Genomic DNA, 20871 nt, shown 5'->3' with positions numbered 1-20871 from the left:
CCTGCTTTGCCTTCCCTCCTAACCCTATCTCACAGCAGGAAAAGTGTAAATATAATTCTAGTATGTTCACTGGCAAATTACCTAATGCTAGATCCACCACATAAATTAGTGCATTAGCTGAGAAATCTCAAATAGTGAATCAAAACCACTACAGACCTCCATTGAGTTAATGAGGTGATGGAGAGCATGGGAACATTACAGCAAGGAATGCCTTTTCCCACCATGATTCCAGCTACTTGGGATATTTGTATTGTTGATCTGAAGGACTGTTTTTTTTACTATACTCTTACACCCAGATGATGCTCCTGAGTTTGCTTTCACTGTCCCCTCTGTTAACAATCGTGAACCTGGGGAAAGATATCATGGGACTGTATTACCCCAAGGGATCAAAAACAGCCCTACCATTTGTCAGTGATATGTGGCACAAGCATTATCACAGGTCAGGGAACTATTTCCACAGGTATTTTTATCACTATATGAATGGTGTCTTAGTCACTGCATAAACTGCAGAACAACTCGATATGGTAATGCCTGTAATGCAAGAGGCTTTGACAAATTATGGTTTGTGTGTTGCTCCTGAGAAAGTACAGCAACAAGCTCCCTGGAAGTATTTGGGAGTTAAAATCTTGGACCAAACTGTTGAACCTCAAATGGTGGCCAGGCAATATTTTGTACAAACATTGACTGACTTGCAAAAATTTCTAGGCACAATTAATTGGATCATATCATTGTTGGGATTATCAAATGTGCTGTTGGCAACATTTTTGATTTATTAAAAGGTGATCCCTCCTTGTTATCTTCCAGGTGTGGTGGTGTGCCAGGAGCTGCTGAGACCACCAGCTTCCCAAAAGCATCTCTGCCACAAGAAGGGATAGCTCAGGGTGCACCAGATATTCACACACCGTGTTGTATCTGAGGGCCAGTGAATAATGACAGGAAGGGTTCTTTGTGTGGTATTCCTGTGGGGCTTTATTGACCACGCACAGAAGGGAACCAGGGACAAAGAACCAAGAACAATGGAGGGTCCAGATATATAAACCAGATAGCAGAGGGTGGAGCAACAGAACTGAGGGCCAATGGGCTGAGGGAGCAAGGGCAGAGTGGAGGTGAGACTGAAGGGAAACAACCAACTGGGATCCAACAGGGGAGGGGCAGCTAGGAATGAGGGCCAATAGGGAAGTTAGGAGTGGGGAACATTCTAGAACTGGAGAGGAGAATAGGGATGATGTAACTGGGTAATTAACATAGAACTGCAGAGACTATAGGAGGACATCACTATAACCTTTAGAGGGGTGCTTCTTCCCAGGGCCTCTGGATCATGGCATCCTTCACCGACTCCTGGGATGCAACATCCAGGAGCTTGTCCCTAGAAGTTCTTGATGCATTAGAGCAGTAGAATTAGCAATGCAAGGGAGAAAACAGAAAAGTTTGGGTGATGCGAACATATAGACTCTATCTTATCCTTGCATGTTTATAAAGTTGTAAACCTATTGATACCGTTAAAGTTGTATAGCTATTGGTAGAATTATATAGCTGTTGATTTTGTTACTATCCTAATATATAGCCTTTAGCATATTCTTGTGTCTTGTTTTATAAAGTTGTACAGCTATTGATATAGTCAATATTCTATGTAGGTATAGGGATTTTTATGGAGTGTGGGAGAAAGTTACCATCTATGAGGGAGAAGAAAGGGCCTTTGAATACCTGCTGGAGGCTTTTAGGACTAAAAGTGATAGGATGAAAGAGTTAGAAGACCTAAACGCTAAAGAATCTACTATCTGAAATCTAGCAAGTCATACAGTAGCTCTGCAAGAAAAATACACCAGTGTAGACAGAAAACTAAAAGATGACATTAGAAGAACAAGGACAGGCTCAGATTGAACAAAATCAAGTGTCTAAAGCCAAATCAGAAAAGATCAACAGCTCAGTTCTGGAATTAGTAACATGGAAACAGAAATATTGAAAGCTGAATAATCAGTACAATGTGCTTATTTGCTAGTAAAACCTATGTGTTGTATTTAAACATGTCCTTCTACCTATTAATCCTTAGTGAAATATGTGAATATGTCGTAATTTACCCACACATGTCTTTCTAGAGATGCTGCAATTTTATAATTATAAAAGAAAGGAGGAGTTGTAAGAGGATGGATAGAGAGAGTGCTGAAGTTAGTCTTGCCCCTAACAAATTGCAGCTGTGCCAATTACCAAAGAGTGGGAACAGTCTTGCCCTCACAGCTATGGATGGGAGTTATGCTATGAAAATGAGTATGAAACTGCATGAGGAGAAGCACTGAAAAGAACAAGAAAAGAGGGAGAGAAGCAGAAAGCAAAGACATTGCTTCAGCAGATAGAAGAACTGAAATTACAGAAGACAAAAAGCAACAAAACCTGAAAAAGGAACAAGAGAATTTACTAAAGCAGCTGTGGGAGCTAGAGACAGAGTAGTTCTATTATTCAATACAATGTGTTCATTTGCTGATGAAACATATATGTTGTGTTTGTGAATTGCAGCTATTAATCTTTGCTAATATTCCATAGGCATGAAAATTCATTCCATAGACATAAGTATAAAGACTTTGATGGTAATTGTTAATAGCCCATAATTAAAGTATAAAAACTTTGGTGATAAGTGATGTAGGTAAGGTCAGTACATGGACGCACTCCAGAATTAGTGGAACCTATACAAAAAATACTTGTACCGTGTTTGCAATTTCTTCTGCAAGAGCCTTGTAGAAGGATGGTAGACATGGCATTTATTTAAAAGATAAAAAGAGGGGGAATCGTAGGCACATAATTTGTGGTAATGGGGAATGGGGCTGTGGCTGAGCCTCATCCCTGATGGGCTACAACTCTGGACAGCTGAACAGTATTAAAGGTAAAGAAATATGGAATACTGAGGTTTACTGACCAATCACAGAAGGTTAGAGGGGGCACACAGAATGCATGTAAGATGAAGAATATAAAAGGTTGTACTGGAGAACAATAAAGTGCTGATTCTTTGGTGTCAGCTGTACCGCATCCATCAGATGAGGGACTGATTCCTGTCAGCATGAGCTGAATAGGGGAAGAAGCCTCTGGAGCAAACTGTTCTTGTCTATGCTGCACTGAATTCCACCCTGCTTCTCCCCTGGTGGTTCCAAGGAAATAATTATTATTATTTTAGGAGTTTATGTTCAGTGCCTGTAACACTGCAAGATACATGTTGGAGTTTTCAGAGTGTTCTCACAGCACAGTGCCAAGAGCCCTTGCTGCCTGTGGTATGGTTTTGCAGAACTGGAGTTAAACTTCCCTCATTCCTGCCCATACCATCCTTTGGGAGTGATCTGTAGGTAAATTAAAACCTCGATTTGCCCAGGAATTGTAGAGAGATTACAGAATCACAGAATAGCTGGGGTTGGAAGGGACCTCTGGAGATCATCCAGTTCAAACCCCAAGGCAGGATCACATGGAGCAGGTGGCACGGGAATGTTTCCAGGAGGGTTTGGGTTGTCTCCATACAGGAACACTCCAGGACCTCCCCGGGCAGCTGTTGTGGGACTCTGCCACCCAAAACATAAAGAAGTTTTCCTGCATCTTGAGGTGGAACTTCTTGGTTTTAGTTTATGGACATTGCTCCTCGTTCTGTCTTTGGGCATCATTGGGATAAGTCTGGGAACCCTCTTTAACCTTTGGTTCCTCTTGGAACCTGAATAACAGGTTGTTAAAATAGCCTGGGACAGGCTATAGGGACAGGGACAACGAACTGCTGATTCTGGACAAGAACCCAGGGGGCACAGGGGGCACAAGGCCAATGGCCCCTGGGCTGTGCCAGCCGTGGGTGGCCACAGACCCAGGGCAGGGCCCGTCCCCTGGGCTGGCCCTGCTGAGGGACCTCGAGGGCTGTGACCAGTTCTGGGCCCTCCTGGCCAGAGAGCCCTGGAGGGGCTGGAGCGTGTCCAGGGAAGGGAACAGAGCTGGGGAAGGGGCTGGAGCCCCAGGAGGGGCTGAGGGAGCTGGGAAAGGGGCTCAGCCTGGAGAAAAGGAGGCTCAGGGGGAACCTTCTGGCTCTGCACAACTCCCTGACAGGAGGGGACAGCCAGGGGGGGTCGGGCTCTGCTGCCAGGGAACAGGGACAGGACAAGGGGAAACGGCCTCAAGCTGTGCCAGGAGAGGCTCAGGCTTGATATTAGGAAATATTTCCTCACCAAACAAGTAGCTAGGTAAGAGTCCTCTTTCCTGGAAGTATTCAAAATATGTGATGGGGCATTTGGGGTCATTTTTAATTGTGAACATGAAGGTGGTACTCCGTTGATGGTTGGAGTGTAGGATCTTAGAGGTGTTTTCCAGCCTTAATGATTCTGTGATTCCGAAAAATCAGTTGAATGGTGGAGGGCTGAGGTATTTCGTTCTCACCTTGGGTGGTGGGGGCGTACCCACTACCACAGAAAAAACAAAAGCTTTCCAGAAACTGTTTTTTCAAACAGAAGCTGCGAGACAACCTGTTGATGGCAATGGACAAGTTGCTTTAATGTCCTTGTCCCTTCCTGAACTTCATGGGAGGTTTGTGTTTGGAGAGTGCTGTCACGTTTGAGGGTGGCTCAGGCCCTGCCAGGGTGAAGCTCCGTGGCTCTGGTAATGCTCCGTGGCTCCTTATGGCTCTCACACACAAAGGCAAGTGGGCGCGCTGACTTTGAAACAAAAGCATTGGTGTCTGCACATCTCTTTTTGCATGTGCCAGCACTGAAAACAAATCCAGAAGCATTTTTCAACAGTTTGGCCCATAAACTTTTCCGTTTGTGCAAACCACAGGGGATGGTGAGAGAGTCTAGATTAATTTTGAAAACTTGGCATATGAGATTCAGCTTGCATAAATTTAAAGGTAATGTGTGCTTGCAACAACAATACAAACCTCTCGTGCTGCTGAGCTTTAAACTTTCCCCTTCCTCTGGGAAAAAGAAATTCTCATTGTTACTGGTAGGCTAGCAAAGTGAAAATCTCTCCAGAACACATCAACAGTAGGAAAAAGCAAAAATTACATCTTCAATTCATTAGAGAATGGAAAGCAATGCAGAGAAAGTTGATTTTATTGTCGGTGACAGTCATGAGCCTTTGTTTGGAACGTGAATTCCACACATTAAAAATATACAGAAATAATTCTGCAAGGATGCAGAGGACAGCAAGGCTAATGCTATGGTTTTGGAGCATTCGTTTGCAAGATCAATCTTAAATGGAAAGAAACAAAGAAAAAAAATCAGCCTGGATTACAGGAAGCTGTCATAAATCAGTGTAATAGAAGGCAGGCAAAGAAAGAGAAATTGAAGGAGTATATCATTAGAGCACACACAGCCAACTTGTGAAGCTGGAAGCCAGTCAGATTGAGAGCTGAACATTACAGCTTAGTGTTGTTGCTATTTTTTGGCTAAGGCTGGTGGGGCTTTTGTGCCCAGCAATAATAGGTACAGTCATGCCTATATAGAGGGGATCAAATAGAACATAGCTAATTGCAGGATAGAGTAGAATGAATTGAAGATAAAATGCTTGCCACAAGTATCAGCAAATATGTTTCCTCTACAGAAAGATGGAAAAAAATCCCACAAGTTGTTAACATTGAGGTATTCCAGCAGCCTCCCCTTTTTATCCCGTTGTCACTTTTTCCAAGTCTCTAGCCCCTCCAAAAAAGGAGTTTGTTATACCAAGACAGTATCATATTCATGGGGCTGCTTTATTTTGTTTAACATTACAAATATTTAAAGGCAAAAAGCAAAAATCGACTTTCTGAATGTGTTTACGGAGGATGGGCTTTTGCTCCTGTAGAGGATTTATGCGTTAGTTTGACTTTACTGTTGCTGTTTTCCTAATTGAAGCAGATTGGCCTTTGTGCCTTCCTGAGGAACATTTATTTTAGCTTGTATGATTTTTCCCTACTTCAGTTTGCTTCCTATTTCCATAGCGGCTGGGAATAAAGAGCAGTGAATTCCTTAGCAAACTTCACACTGACTCTGTATCACACATCAACAGTAAACCCAAACATAGAGGTGAACCCAGTCTCTCTCCCCAAAATCCCAGGTGCTAACAGTAAAATATTCCACTGATCAAAGGTTGGTGAACCACCACTGACACTGACCGGGTGATCAAGGGGAAAGAGGAGTTTCTTGCTGGGGAAAACTGGACACCATGCAGCTTAATTGAGCCAAAATTAGAGTTCTTTTTATGCAGTAATGAATTGTCATACAAATACTGAAAGTCGTCTCCTCATGTTGTGATTTCTCCTAAATTTCTCCAGCTAAAATCATGGCTGAAGGAAATATTTCCACAAAAACTTGCTGTTTGACCCCTAGGTCTCTGCATGCTGCCCTGAGCAACTTTGGTTCACTGAAAGAAAGCAAACATTGCAAAATGTGTAAATAAATTATACTGCTGTATTTACATGATAGCATTGATGTATCATTAAGTGCAATAAGCAGGGAATCACAGAGTCCGTGAGGTCAGAAAGGACAAATCCAGCTCCCCCTGCATTGCCAGGCCCCCGACTAAACCAGGTGTCAAAGTGCCACCTGTACAAGTCTTTAAAATCCCCCCACGGATACTGACTCCTCCACTGCAGCCTGCTTGTTTCCAGTGCTGGACAAACCTCTGGAGAAGGGGGTTTTCCTAATAGCCAAGAATAATAATCATAGAATTTAATACATGGGGAAAAAAAATTCTGTGGAGCTTTACTCTAGATCACATTGTGGATTAATAACTATCCTAAATTGTCCTTAAATTTTGGATTACAAATCTGAATATACAGATAATAAACATTTCAAGGAGAGCAACGTGAAATAGAATTCAACTGATCTTGTGGCTGCACATAGAAACATGGAGAATGACATGAAACAAAATGAAGTGGTTTAGTTTTCAGTATCACCCATTAAAATATTTCTGTATTTCCTTGCAGTTTAAATTGTACTAAGCCATAATTAGTGAGTAAATACATATTAAAATCAATTCAGTTTGGGGTAAGCTTTGGCTAACTGTTTGAGCTTAAGATAAATTGAGCATCTGTGATGCAAAGAAATTCATCATTTTGTTTGACTAAATGTCAATTCTTTTTATTGGATTGTAATGGTTTTAAATTGAAGTCACAAAATTATAAGAGGGTGATTAAAAGATTTGCTGTCATCAGATCAAAATTTAGAGAAATACTTTAAACTGAGAGATATATTTTCAGGTCAATGAACAGGGTAATGCTTAAACACTTTTCCATTCAAGTACAATTAGTATTTATGAATTATTAATTCAGTCAATCCATTTGTTGTGCCTTAATTTGAAGAGCTATGTGGAAACACACGTCATTCCTACTTCACATGATGTGAGGGACACTGAGAAGTGGGCACTTGTCCAAGAAGATAATTCAGAAGGGAATGAAGCCCATTGAAAATTCTCTAGTTCAACACTAAAATTAGAGAAATGGAGGATCTGTATGAAGAACCTGGTGAGTGCATGTCTCATCAAATAACACTAGGTCTTTCTTTACTCCATTTTTCCCCTCCAGCAGAGCATTTCTGGCCTCAGGCCTCAGAGCTTGTGTGATTTCTCTGTATTCTCATGGCCCAGGTCATTGAAAGATATATGAGGCAGCACCAGAAATGGGGTGATGGCAGCAACCACTGCACAATTCATATGCTCTGGTCGTCATTCACACAGTTAAAGCAGAGTTTCTTCATACAGAAATATCCAGGTAGCTATTTCCATTTTTTGATCTTTTATTTGGAGTAGAGCCTCAATGTCTCATTTGCTTTGGTAAAAAAATGTGTCCCTCCAGGGAGTAGGGAACCCTTCATGCACTCCTGTGGCCAAAAGGTGAGAGGGAATGGGCCTCAGGAATCCAGGTGCTGGAAGAGAGGGAGCTCCATGTGTTGGACCAGGCACAACAGCATCTTCTCCAGGCTGAGATCAGGGATCCTTCCTCCTGCACTAAGCTGTCAGCCTGTTTCTATGGTGATCTCCAAGACACCGATGAATTTACTGTGGTTAGGTAACACATTCCAAAAAACCTCAAGATAACCACTGGGCTCTTTGAACACTGTCAGTGGTTTGGGGCGTAGTCTGGACATTAAAACAGACAATGGACTTCATCTGCTTACATGTGAGCAAGTGTTTGAATAGAAGCTGAGGGGGGCCCCTCATCTGGTCACTGTTGCCTCTGGGCTGACCAGCTGTGATGTGTCCTGCTGAAGGCTTTGCTGCAAATCCGCTGGAGATTTTTGGGAGAGCACCAATCATGCACACTTGCTCTCATGGATGTCAGCCACCAAGGGCATAATCCCTGGGCACTCCATTTCACCTGTCTCTCGGATTCTCTTTTTCCTTTCTGGAACCACTGAAGTTGCATCCTAATCAAACTGATTACACCTAGTATTCTCGCTACGCCTTTGTTGGAGTATTCTTCCCCTTCTCCTTCCCCTTCATTGTAGTTCACACTGTATTTGGGGCATGTTCTTATTTTAAACCACATTCTCCTTTCTCCACCTCCCTCCCTGCACACACACCATCTGCCTTTCCTGGGTTTATTTGGTTTCATGGAAATGTCATCTCTCTTTTAGAGCAGATGGATTCAGGTGGTTCCTGCTGGAGTTAAATGCCATAGAAGGGACATGGGCTGTGCATCTGTGGGGGTGTGGCAGTGTCCTGCCATGTGGCAATCCATGCCCCACACACCAGGGCTACCTAAGGAGACACTTTGCAAAGTCCTCTTGTCTCCTGTTGGCAATGAGCAGTGACAGAGGAAAAGCTCTGAGAATTCAAACCATCCGTAGCTGGGTTTGTGACCTAAACTGCAGGTTAAATGCTTGGATGTTTGGCTGTCTTGGAGGTCCTTTGCCTTCAAAATGCTTGCTTGCTATGCATGTTGGCCTGAGAATCTATATCTGTTACATATATTTTAAAATATATATTATTAGAATATTAATTAATCAATGTTGTCTTGGCACATACTTGCCAAACTAAATGAGTAGTATGGCACATTACAGGGTTTAGCTGTAGTTTGAATATTCCACCATGTATCTACTGCTATCAAACTGTTGATGGGTGCTTGTATATTTCCTTAATCCTTTGAAATGAAAAGTAAGCAAGATCTGAGAGGAAATACAGATGGACAGACAGGACATAGATACACCTCCCAAGGTCTGAATGTGCAGCTTGACTAGATTGTTTAGATGGCCAATAGCTGTACTAAATCCAGCTGCACTCGGGTTCTTGCTTCCTTAGCAGATGCTGTGTTCATAACGGGAATTGTCTTTCCGCTCCTTCTTCCTTATGTGTAATTTAAATGTGCTTTATTGCCCTTCCACCAAAGCTCAAGGCCACTGTTTCCAGTAGCACTGTGTGGCTGCCATGACATGCCATCAAAATTTAACATTTTTTAACTATCCAGTTTGTACATTTAAAGGAAGAATCTTTTCCCTACTGCCGCATCCAACCTGGCCTTGGACACTTCCAGGGATCCAGGGACAGCCACAGCTTCACTGGGTACCATGTGCCAGGTCCTCACTCCCTGCCCTAGGGAACAATTTCTTCTTAATGTCCAGTCTAAACTTTCCCTCTTTCAGTTTAAAGCCAAAATATGCTGTACCTCTGATCCAAAAAGGGTAATATATACAGGGCCAAAGAAATCCTTTCACATTCCACATCACCTGCATTAAACACACAGCCTTAAATTAACCTCCAGTCAGGGGAAGGAAGCTTTTCTAAAGGACTATTCATCCCACATTAAAATTGTTCTCTCTATGTCAAGTGAGTTGAGTTGCCCTTCCCATTCAGCAGTGAGTAACTCTGGGTAATTTTGGCTGCATGTTTAATCTGTGGATGGCTGAAGTAAGGTTCTGCTCATGGAAAGGAGTGAAATTCCTATGGATGTGAGCCCTCATGTGCCTCTTTCTGGGGAAGGACTGACCGACAGCAGTGACTGGGGAACTGTTAAAAGTAGGAAAGTCTCACTGGCACCACTGGGATGTGGAAGGAGATTGGGAACATTTTGTGCAGGGGAGTCGTGGGAGCTCCAGGCTGCCAGCAGGTCCTCTGGGGTAAGGAAAGCCAGTGCCAGACAGGGTGGTAATGCAGATGAGCAGGGAGGGTGTGAGAGGTTTTCCACCCCTCATATGCCAGCCAGAGATGGCTGCACCACACGTGCTTTTCCCCAGCCTTACCTGCTGTACTTGCTACTGCCTTTTTCCCCTTTACCCCATACCCTCTGATTTTTGTGCATGGAAAAAAAACGGTTATCTAAATTTTCTTGGTTTTCCTTGAGCTTGTTTGTCTTACCAAAATGATCACTGTTAGCAGAGGAAGATGATAATTTTCCATGGAAAAGGAAGTAGGTTTCAAAAAACCTTCCCACATACACTTAAGGCATCTTAATGCCTGTTGTGTTCATTTTAGGGATGGGGACCCAGACATAGCATGACAAATTATATTCTTGGTGTCATCAGGCATTGAGAGCAGGAAGCTGAGGGCTTGAATCTCTGCCTGTTGTCTTAGTCACAGCTCCTTCTTAGTGTTTTTTGTACGTTTTGATTGAATTTTTTAAACATTTGGCTTTTTTCCTTGCAGTTTCTATGTGAGTGATAAACATTCACCCATGAAAAACAAAATTACTCATTGTTTCACAAGTAACTAATTCATGTATTGAAAGGGGGGATGGAGCAGGATTTAGGGGAATCAGAAATTGTCCTGTTTTACCATAAAGCAGAAAATGAGCTTTGTCAAAACGAAGGCCCTGTCTAGACTGGAAAATATGTCTGTGGGTGTCTCCCAACTGTATGTGATTGTCCATGGTGGCAACACCTCCAGATATGAATGTCCCACCTCATCAAAGAGCACAGGTTCCAGCTAGACAGATTCCTTCATGGGAGTCCTGCTGTGTTAGTGTCAGAAGAGTTGTGCTCATGTTCAGGCAGTGAAGAAATCACTGTGGAATCATGGAATGGTTTAGGTTGGAAGGATTGACTGGTTCCACTCCCCTGCCATGGGCAGGCACAACTTCCACTAGACCAGGTTGATCAGGACCCCATCCAACCTGGCCTTGGATGCTTCTAAGGAAGTCATCCCTCTTAACTCTCATATTATGTTGGAAAATAAACCCACCCCATGCAGACCAGGCCTTACTTTTACTCGAGAATGTTTTGGAACAGCTTTCCCCAAGTCCTACTCACTGTATGGCTGCAGTCACTCATCTAGATGTTTTCAGCTTTACTACTTATGATAACCAGAAAATAAATAGCCATTTCTTCCTACAAAGCGATGCTGAACTTTAATTGTCCTAGATAATTATTATGAGAATGAATTTTTTTCACATGCCATACTTCAGCAGTGATACAGAGGGGAAAAAAATGGGATTTAATTCATGTTGAATCTTTGTTGCTACACTGGAGGATAAAAGCAATGATGCCGTACAACCAACACTGTAAACAATGTTCAAAGCTTGTTAATTGCTGAAAAGAAGCTTGGGAGTTTAATCATTTACAGAAGCTGTTGTTTTTATAGCAGATTAAATATTTCCTGCTACAGAACACACTGAAAATGCTCATTCTCACATCAGGCTCATTCAGACACGGGTCTATCTTTTAATATTGTTACAACAGTGCTGAAGTGTCACTGCTGACACAGCCCTGTATCACTAACCCGGTTCCTGTCCATTGTTCCTGCCATCTGTGGGATGGCATTGCCTACCCCTGTCATGGGGATAAAGTCTGAATGTGCACAAGAACAGCTGGAGGAAGAATCAGGCTTTGACCAATTTTATTTTCTCAGACAGGAAAAGGAATAGAAATAAAATAAATAAATGCTTAGTTGCATCAATGCAGATTACATAAACCCAAAGTGAGTTGTATTTAAACATTTTAAAATAAGTTCCATGATACTTTTGCTGGGGCCTTTAATTCTGAAGTCTGAGATAACAGTTGCAGTCACTGGTGAAGAACTCCATGATAATGTGTGTAGTGAAATTTCGACTGACCATACCCTGAGGTGGCAGTTGCTAAATCCCACTAATTGTCTGTTAAAAAGGAGTCGTTTTCATCTGGTAATTAGGAGTAGTCCAAGCTCATCCCACTGAAGCCTTTTGACACTGCTGGGTTTCTAAGTGCTGTTGAACCTGGAAGAGTCTCTCTGTTTGAGCTGTTCCCTCTGATTCTGGCGGCTCAGATTTTGATAGTGTTGGGGCCAGGTTACTGTTCAGGCCACTTTCTCTTTTTCCTCCAATTACATTGATTCTTTTATTTTCTTACTTCCTTGGGACTGATAACTTTGTCTCCTGCTGGAGTCACAGAACAGTTTTGCAGTGCCTGACTGAATCTTGTTATTGATCCAACTCAAAAGAATATTTTTGATAGTCTCACCTAAATTTTTTGTTTAATCTTGTCTTTATTGAAGTTACTGAGTAACAATTCCGGGAGCAATTCAGAGCTGCTTTCTGCAGATTCCTATTTCCAGGCCAAGCTTCTCTATCAGTGATGAGCACTGATGACAGGTTCTTCTTCTACTTAACTCTCTTTGCAAAAAAATTATGCAAACCTGAATACTCTTGAATCTTGACTTCTCTTTCAGTTTGCTTGGAATTCAGATGATAGAATGTAAAATAATCAGGTAGGAAATACCATATGCCATGATAACACCAACCCTTTTAGCTGAGCTAAAAAATGACTGCTGAGAGGTAACAAAACATAATTTCAAATGTGAGGGAAATCCATGTTGTTTCACTGAGAATGTAGTTCCTGCTGATGCATGGCTGTCTGTACTCCCAGGAAGCTTCCTGGAGCTAACTAGAGCTCAACTATGTACTCACTGAGAGTTGTGACGAAGGGGGTTTTTATTGTCCAATATAATCCACCATCAATGCAATTTGGCTTTTTTCTGCAAGTCATTAGCATAATAAATTGCCTAATATGCATCTTTTATTGTAGACTAATTCATTCTTTGAGTGGAAAAAAAAAGGCAATTGCTGGTGTCAAATCCTAAATTAAAGTAAGCTTGGGAATGTATTTGGCAAGATAATGTTGATGAAAGTGAGAATCTTAACTCCAACTAAACCAAAAATCATTTGCTGAGTTGCAGCATTTACAATAAATAAGCACGGTGCTTACAATGGGCCGGGTTTCACTACCCAAGCAATGAACATATTTGGTTTTCAGGTTCAATACCATGGCCCCTTTGCACTTGTTGGACTATTTTTCTCATAAGCCTTCTCGTCAGTCTGCACAGATCTGATTTGAAAGGAGGTGAGGCTCTGCAAGCAGACTCTGCTTTGCTGGGCACTCCTGTCATCTTTAGCAAATATCTTCACACCTGTTAAGAGTGAGCAGCATTGGTGAGACTGAACCAATATTTGACCACCCTTACAATTGGCACTTCATGCCTTTAATTAATAAGAAGCCTTTCCTCATCTGTTTTATCTTCCACCTTAAAAGCTCAGCTGAGCAGCACACTCTAATGGAATACAAAATTATTCCATCATAGGGAGAGTTATCTCCTCAGCTGCTTTGCAGAAGTTTCCCCTACATTTGCTTCCTATTTGAAAATGTAAGAATATATTAGACGTGGTTGAGATGTCTCCTGACAGAAATCATTGTGTGTAGAGCCATTAGAATTCCTAAATAGAAGTTTTTTCTAGGGTGCTCTGTGTCCTGCGGGCCCTCTCAAAAACGGGAATTAATGGGTCTGGAAAGACTATTTTAGCTCTTCAGCTGAATTCTTCCTAAGAGATTGTTCAGGAATCCACAGCTCCAAACACTCTCTTCCAGATGAGGAAAAACAATAATATTGATAATAGAATGGTCTGTATTGGAAAGGATCAGGAAGCTCATTTCATTCCACCCCTGACATGGGCAGGGACACTTCCCCACTATTTCAGGTTTCTCCAAGCCCCAATGTCCAACCTGGTCTTCCAGGGATGTGGAGTCCAGCAGAGAAAACTGGGAATTGCTCTTCATTAATTTTTATTTTGAAAATATTCTGCTCCAAATCTTGCTTTTTTCATTAACTTCCAAGCTCTTCCAACTTCAATAACTCTGGTTAGAACCATCTCATTACTGCATCATCCACCCCAATCTCCCAGGAACCGCAGGAGCTTCCAGTTCAGTTCACGCCACCATCTGAGGCAGAAAATGGCACACCCTTCCTGCTGTGTCTCCTTTTGGAAAGATACCCAAAGTCCAGTCCTATGTCCAGGAAAATCACCTGTGTCTCACCTGCTGGGCCTTGTACTGGAGAAAGAATCTCTGGACACAGCACCTGTCTCAGGTACTTTAACACTGTGTGCAGCCTGTATCTGTCCCTCTCCAGATGTCTGTGATCCCTAAAATAATCAACCTTTTCTTTTTCTTGTCCTCATAGAGAAAGAAAAACCCTTTTGATTAATAACTTGTTTTTGAATTAAATATTCTGGAAATATGTTCCCTGCGTAGACAACAATCTCTTGCTTGAAATACAAAACAAAAGGCCTACTTTCATTGTAACACTCCCAATTTACAAAAAAAAAAAAAAAGCAGCAGAAAGGGTTTCCATGAGAATATAAACTTTATTTTCCTGTGATACATCCACCCTTTGGGGATTTAGGTGTGTAGAGGGTGCTGTTTGCTTCTATTCCAACCTGATCATTTAGTGGTAAAGTAAATGTAGGTACTTTTTAGGAACTCCCAGCTGAGGGTTAATCTGCAACATCACTTCTCACTTCAGTGCACTTAATGGCTCCTCCAACTTTGCATTTTGGAGGAGACAAGATCACTCTTCTCATCCATTTCCACTTAGTGAGTCACCCAACTGTTACACTGCTCTAGACAGGATGAGGAAATGGGAAAGAAAAGCAAAAGCAAACTGCACCTGCAAGAGCTGTTTGCAAATGATGCTGCTCAGTAAAATGACCTTCACACAGAGAGAAGAAAAACAATGTACAAATGGCCATTAAAAAGCTTCATTAACAGGACCCTCCTTGCCTGCAATGCTTTCAGGGAGGTATTCATGTGGGTTCCTCTGAATCCCACTGCTCCACTGCCTTTTGCCCTCACCTATCTCTTGAGGGTAATTTTTCAAGGCATCTGCTCATCCAGCATGTCTGGCTCTGGATCTGGCTCCTCCAGATCCTCTCAGATTGCTATTCCAGCTGGGTGGGCTTTGATTTTTCTGTATTCTTTGTCAACGAAGTTGAAGGCTTTCAGGGCAGGATTTTGTTTAACAAGACAATTTAACACTGATGTCTTGTTATACCTGCCTTGGTGGCTTTTTTTTTGTTCCTACATATCTTACAGTCACTTGAGAATTGTTATGCAAGTAATTTCTTCAGCTATTTTGCAAACTCTTTACAATTACAAAATTTAATTTTTGTTGTATTTTGTTTTCTTCCCAGAGTTTCAGATTTTTCCAAGAGACCATTCTTCATCTCTTTCCCCATGCAAGATTTGTCATTAAACATACATATAAATATATAAATACACATACACATACTGTACTATACTGTACTATACCTACACATCTTTTAGTTAATGGCCTGCAAGACTATGAGGACTAGAGATAAGTTCTTATTATAAGCCATAGAGATAAGTGCTCTGGTCCCTGAATTTAGAAGGAATAGAAGCAAATGCAACTAACCTCAAAATGAAAATATGATTTAAAAAATAAAGAAACTCCTGTAATACTCAAAATTATTTCCTTTATTCCCTTTCCAGTCCCTGAAATAAAATTAATGTGAGAGATTTCCCTGTACATAAAAAATATGTAAATTAAGAAGTGGTCACTCACCCATGAATTGTGTTTGGTTTTCCCTGTGTGACAAAATTGGTTATATCAACTTTTGTCCAACTAGAGAAAGGCATGTTTCAGCATTGACATGAGTGCATTCTTATAAAAAAAATCTACTCCTTTCTATACAACATATGAGACCTCTTAATTAGTTCTGCTTTCCTTAGACTGAATAACTGTTTCTCAAATTTCAGTGGAGAGCAGTGTGAATGCGTGCTGGGACTGGCTGTATTACCCAGTTATTCTCTCTCTCTGCTGTGCTAAAACCTGTGTGATCCCAAAAGCAGTGGATGGTTGACTATCAAAATGCTCTGTCCCAGGATGGGAAGCTTTGGTTCTGCAGCAGTGTCTGAAATATTCACGGAATCTCAGAAGGGTTTGGGTCAGGAGGGATTTAAAGCTCATCTCGTTCCTCCCCCTGCCATGGGCAGGGACACCTTCCACTGTCCCAGGCTCCTCCAAGCTCCAATGTTCAACCTGGCCTTGGACACTTCAGGGATCCAGGGGCAGCCACAGCTTCTCTGGGCACCCTGTGCCAGGGTCTGCCCACCCTCACAGGAAACAATTCCTTCCCAATATCCCATCTATCCCTGCCTCCAGCAGTGGGAAACCATTCTTCCTTGTCCTGGAATTCCATCCCTTGTAAAGAGTCTCTCTCCATCCTTCTTGCCAGCTCCTTCAGGTATTGGAAAGCCATGATTAGTTCACCCTGAAACTTCTTTTCTCCAGGTGGACAATCCCTTTATTTGTTTGAAACAGGGGCCTGTGTAACAACCTGCTGTGATTTCAGCAGGTTCCCAGAGAACAGCAAGGGGATTTTTTAGTTTGTGTCTCAACAAGGGAATGGGATCTTCCACCCATATGGGATGCTGAAGGTGGCTGTGGTACTACTGGCCTGTACAACTTAGTTGATTTGATTATGTCTGCAAAATTGCTGAAATAATGCTAAAATTATGTTTTAAATAAGAGCTGAAGAAAACTAAATTATTTTTCCCTGTCCTGTGGAAAATGATGGCATGAGATCAGATTTTTTACAAAATTGTTAGGAAAGGTTTTCATTGACATGACATGGGAAGGAAAAATCTCCACCCAGTATTTTGACTAAATTGAAAGGAAAGGTAATTCAGGCTTAATTTTGCTAACAGCTGTCTAAGGTAGCAGTTAATCTGCTGTAGCACAGAATGTAGGCCAAACTGTCTAGGTGACAACAGCCAGTGTCACATTCCTGATTTTGGTACCTGCAGAGCCTTACCTCCTTTGTGACTGATTTCCAGCATTAATTTCTTGGTGTGGGACCTGCTGAGGGACTGTCTCATTTTCAGGATCATTGGATGCTTCTCTTGGAGTGGATTTCCAGCCTTTACCAGAGATGTGAGATGAGAAATCAGAGAGAGGGTCACTTGTCATTGTCCATGATCATCTGATGCCTGCCTTGAACCCGAGGCCTGATTGACAATGTCACCAAGCCCTCACATTCGAAAACGTGCTATTTAGACATCACAATTTGAATATTATAATGTTTATGGAGCAACAGGTGTTCCTCAAAATCAAGGCCCAGGCTCCCAGTCAGGTACACTGCACCAGTGGCTGCTTTCTGTCCTTATTTCAGTGTGTTTCAGTTTCTATACGTTAAGAATTTGGCAACAATGCTCTGTCACAACTTGTCTACCTGTTTGCAAAGCAAGCTGGATGCTTCTCAGCTCACGGCAGGGTTCATGCTCTGCTTTCTTTTGGCTGAGTGTTAACACTTCAAAAAACACGAGCAAGTCTCAAACAAAGCAGCTGTTTTATCACAGCTCCATGCCCTAAATACAGACACTTGTTCCTTCACTCTCCCAGTTGAAGGCTCTGGTCTTGTTTACCTGTCACACTCTCAACCCTTTACAGAGATACCTGATGGTGTCCTGGCTGGAGCTGGTGAGGTTGTTAAAAGGCTGAGTGCCACCCAGCCAAAACAGGTGTCCTCTCGGCACATCCTGTCCCCTCAGAAGCACATTGTGCTAACAGATGTCATTAATCTTTGAGAAGACCTCGCATGGTGAGTGCTGGAGAAGATCCTTTGAAAAAATGAATAATTCTCTGTTCAAAGCCACACGCAATAAATAAGTCATAGAGCAGCACACTGGGACTCTAGGAGAAGGAGAAAATACGGAGCGGCTGCTTATTCAGGAAGCATTGACTACTGTGAGAGAGAGAACCATAGAATCATTGGTTTGGGTTGGAAGGGACCTTCAAGCTCACCCAGTTCGAGCCCCTGCCATGGGCAGGGACACCTTCCACTATCCCAGGATGCTCCAAACACCATCCAAGCTGGCCTTGCACACTTCCAGGGATCCAGGGGCAGCCACAGCTTCTCTGAGCACCCTATTCCAGGGCCTCACTACATTCTGAGTAAAGAATTTCTTCTTAACATATAATACAAACCACCCCTCTCTCATTTTAAAACTGTTCTCTCTTGTCAATAGTCACTATCTGTCCATGTAAATGCCCCCCCCCCCCCCCCTTTCATAAGCCCCTCTAGGTATGGGAAGGATCCTGTAGGACAAAAGAAATATTCCTATAATGAAGACTCTTCTAGATGGCAGACTTGCAGATGGCAGTGGCAAATTCTCGTCACACAAGCTGAATCCTGGGATTTCCTAACTTTTTCAGTGTTTGGATTCACTGCCTTAATAATGCTCTTTTATTACTCTTTGCTTGTGGGCTGTGTGCATTTGCTCATCTTTGTGCTCTACTCTTTCTATAATGTCATTATGGTGGAACCACATGAGAGAGCCTTTCTCTCTCTTGTGAGCCCTGGCAGAGCCACACTTATTATAAATGGATGTACTTAATGAATGAAGTTACTTTGGTTTGGATTTAAAATGTTTTCTTTACTCTCAGATCATTCCAGGCTGATGCCCTGGCATAGCCAAGGAGCAGTTCTGTGGGACAAAGCACTATTCCCATGCAAAGATGTAACTGGGGCTGTCCTGTCAGTCCCACACATTTTGTGGGGTGGTATTTCAAGCCTTTATAACTGTGCTAGTTTTTCACATCTAATGGTTCAGATCCCCGTAGTTCAGGGACAAATGCAGCCCCTGGAGTGATCCAGGGATGCAGAGTGCTGGCCAGCTGTGGGAAGAGCCGGACCAGCTTTGGAGTTCTGCTGCTGGCTGCCTCCTCTGGGAATCCTGCTCCTGCTGGAAGCAGCCCAACAGGCTGGTGAGGAAAATGCTGCACTTGCAGTGCCCCTAAACCCCGGGAGAAGGTTGATATGTATCCTGCAGCTGTAGCTTTGCTCTGTGGCAGAAACACTCTGGAGATGGAGCTGCTCAGTGAAGTTGCTGAGTGGAAAGTGAATGCACTCTGTGCTCCCTCCCCGCATTGCAGACATGCTGCCACTGCTTCACCCCAAGTTCAGGGTTGATTTCATCTTTTCCAGCACCTCTCAATATCTTTGTCCTGGCTATGTGTCTTACACTTTGAATCCTATCATTAATTGTACTTTACTTCCCACTGTAACAAATTAATTTTGATCTTCCCTGTCAAAAGCCATTTGTACCTGCTTGGGAACATTTCAGGCTGAAGAGTTTCTGCCCACTGAGACTGGCCCCGGCTAATCACATTCCACGCAGAGGAATTTGGATTTGCATCAGAAAGCAGCACTCATCTGTTTCAAACACTAAGCCCCAAAGAAGAGGTTGAGATGTCTCTTCCAGAGAAGCCGATTCTGAAATATCTCCCTTGTAAATTTTGGCTTCACTGAGCAAGTGCACAGGTAAAAGAGAGGTGAGTGAAATGTCAGGTGTGGTGCAGGTTTTTAAGTACTTACTCTTACACTGAGTGTACTTACTCGATACTGTTACAGACCTGTGCTGCACCTGATGGTTCCCTAACATCACTCACTTGGAGCTACAGAACTCTCTAGTGCTTCAGGCATGTTTTAATAATTTAGAAACCATGTGGGTTTACTATGTTAAGATAAATTTTAAGATTGATTGTCCTTCACAGCAAGCAGCAGCCTAAAGTTTGCTTCAGTAACTCTTTGGCTTACACATACATTGATATCCACCAAACGGAGAAATCACTACGTACATGTATTAATATTCTCACTGTGTGAAGACACAAGCATGGAGCTGTTCTGCTACCAGATTTTAGTAGTAAAATGGACTTTACCTCGTCTGAGATCCAGAAGAAAGTTACTCTTTGCCTTCTGAGCTGCAATCAATATGTTTCCCTTGCTTTATCTGCAGGAATCATCATGCATTTTTCCTTTTGAGTGACCAGACTAATTACAGCTGTGTCTCCCTCTCTTGTATTGCTAATCTCTTTGGAATTGAAAAGAATGCTGAATAATACCACTTGATTATTTTTGGCATCAGTGTGGCAGGACTTTGCTGCAGAGAGAAACTCCTTCAATTTGCTCAGTTATATTTATTGAATTGAGAAGGAAAGCCAAAGCAGTAGGGTCACATCTCCTTTAAGCCTGGTACAGTTGTCATGCAAAGAGAGAAGAAGTGACTGTGTCATTTGGTTTGTCTCTGAAATGACTTGAGTAATATTCACTGTTTTCTGCAGTCATTTAGACTGGCAGTACTACAAAGGTGATGTAATTTTGAATATCTGTGACACACCTCTCGTATGCCTGAGAATGCTGCACAACAGCTGGGCTTTAATACTGTCTCTTCTATTAACTACTTCTTAAATTTTTAGTATCCTGCAAACAAGACTTGAAAAGAGAGATCGGGAGGAAGCACTTTGGGAAGGCTCCTCAGAAGGGAAGTGCAGAATGTGGGAACATTTGTTGCTGCTCTTAGGATTAAAGAACTTAGCACTGCTGGCGAGCAGCGATACCGGGACCTGTCCAGCTGGGAAGGTTAGTGGTGAAAATAGAGGGACAGAAACGATGGAGTTGCCAGAAAAATAAAGAACTTTAATGGATAAAATAACGAATGTAGAAACTGCACAGACTGAGGGGCAACTTCCAAAGACCTGGGGGTGTGTTAAACGTAACAAAATATAGGGGTATCTCAGGGAAAAGGTCCAACCATGAACATGAACTAGGAGCATGTTCTTATAGGTGACTAGTCCCAAATCAACTGAGAACAAGAACCAGAAACATGACCTAATATAGAATAA

The 20871-nt window shown here is 42.3% G+C and overlaps 1 long non-coding RNA gene across 1 annotated transcript in view; it reads left to right on the top strand.

The window, feature by feature from the left end:
* Positions 1–20871, top strand: part of LOC148222957 (uncharacterized) — a 451561-nt gene that overhangs the window by 374184 nt on the left and 56506 nt on the right. The gene's annotated exons all lie outside the window — the stretch shown is intronic.

Source organism: Sturnus vulgaris, chromosome 8 (genome assembly GCF_052056855.1).
Source record: "Sturnus vulgaris isolate bStuVul1 chromosome 8, bStuVul1.hap1, whole genome shotgun sequence".
Lineage (NCBI taxonomy): Eukaryota > Metazoa > Chordata > Aves > Passeriformes > Sturnidae > Sturnus > Sturnus vulgaris.
The sequence above is the reverse complement of the archived record's forward strand: the minus strand, read 5'-3'. Positions and strand labels throughout refer to the sequence as shown.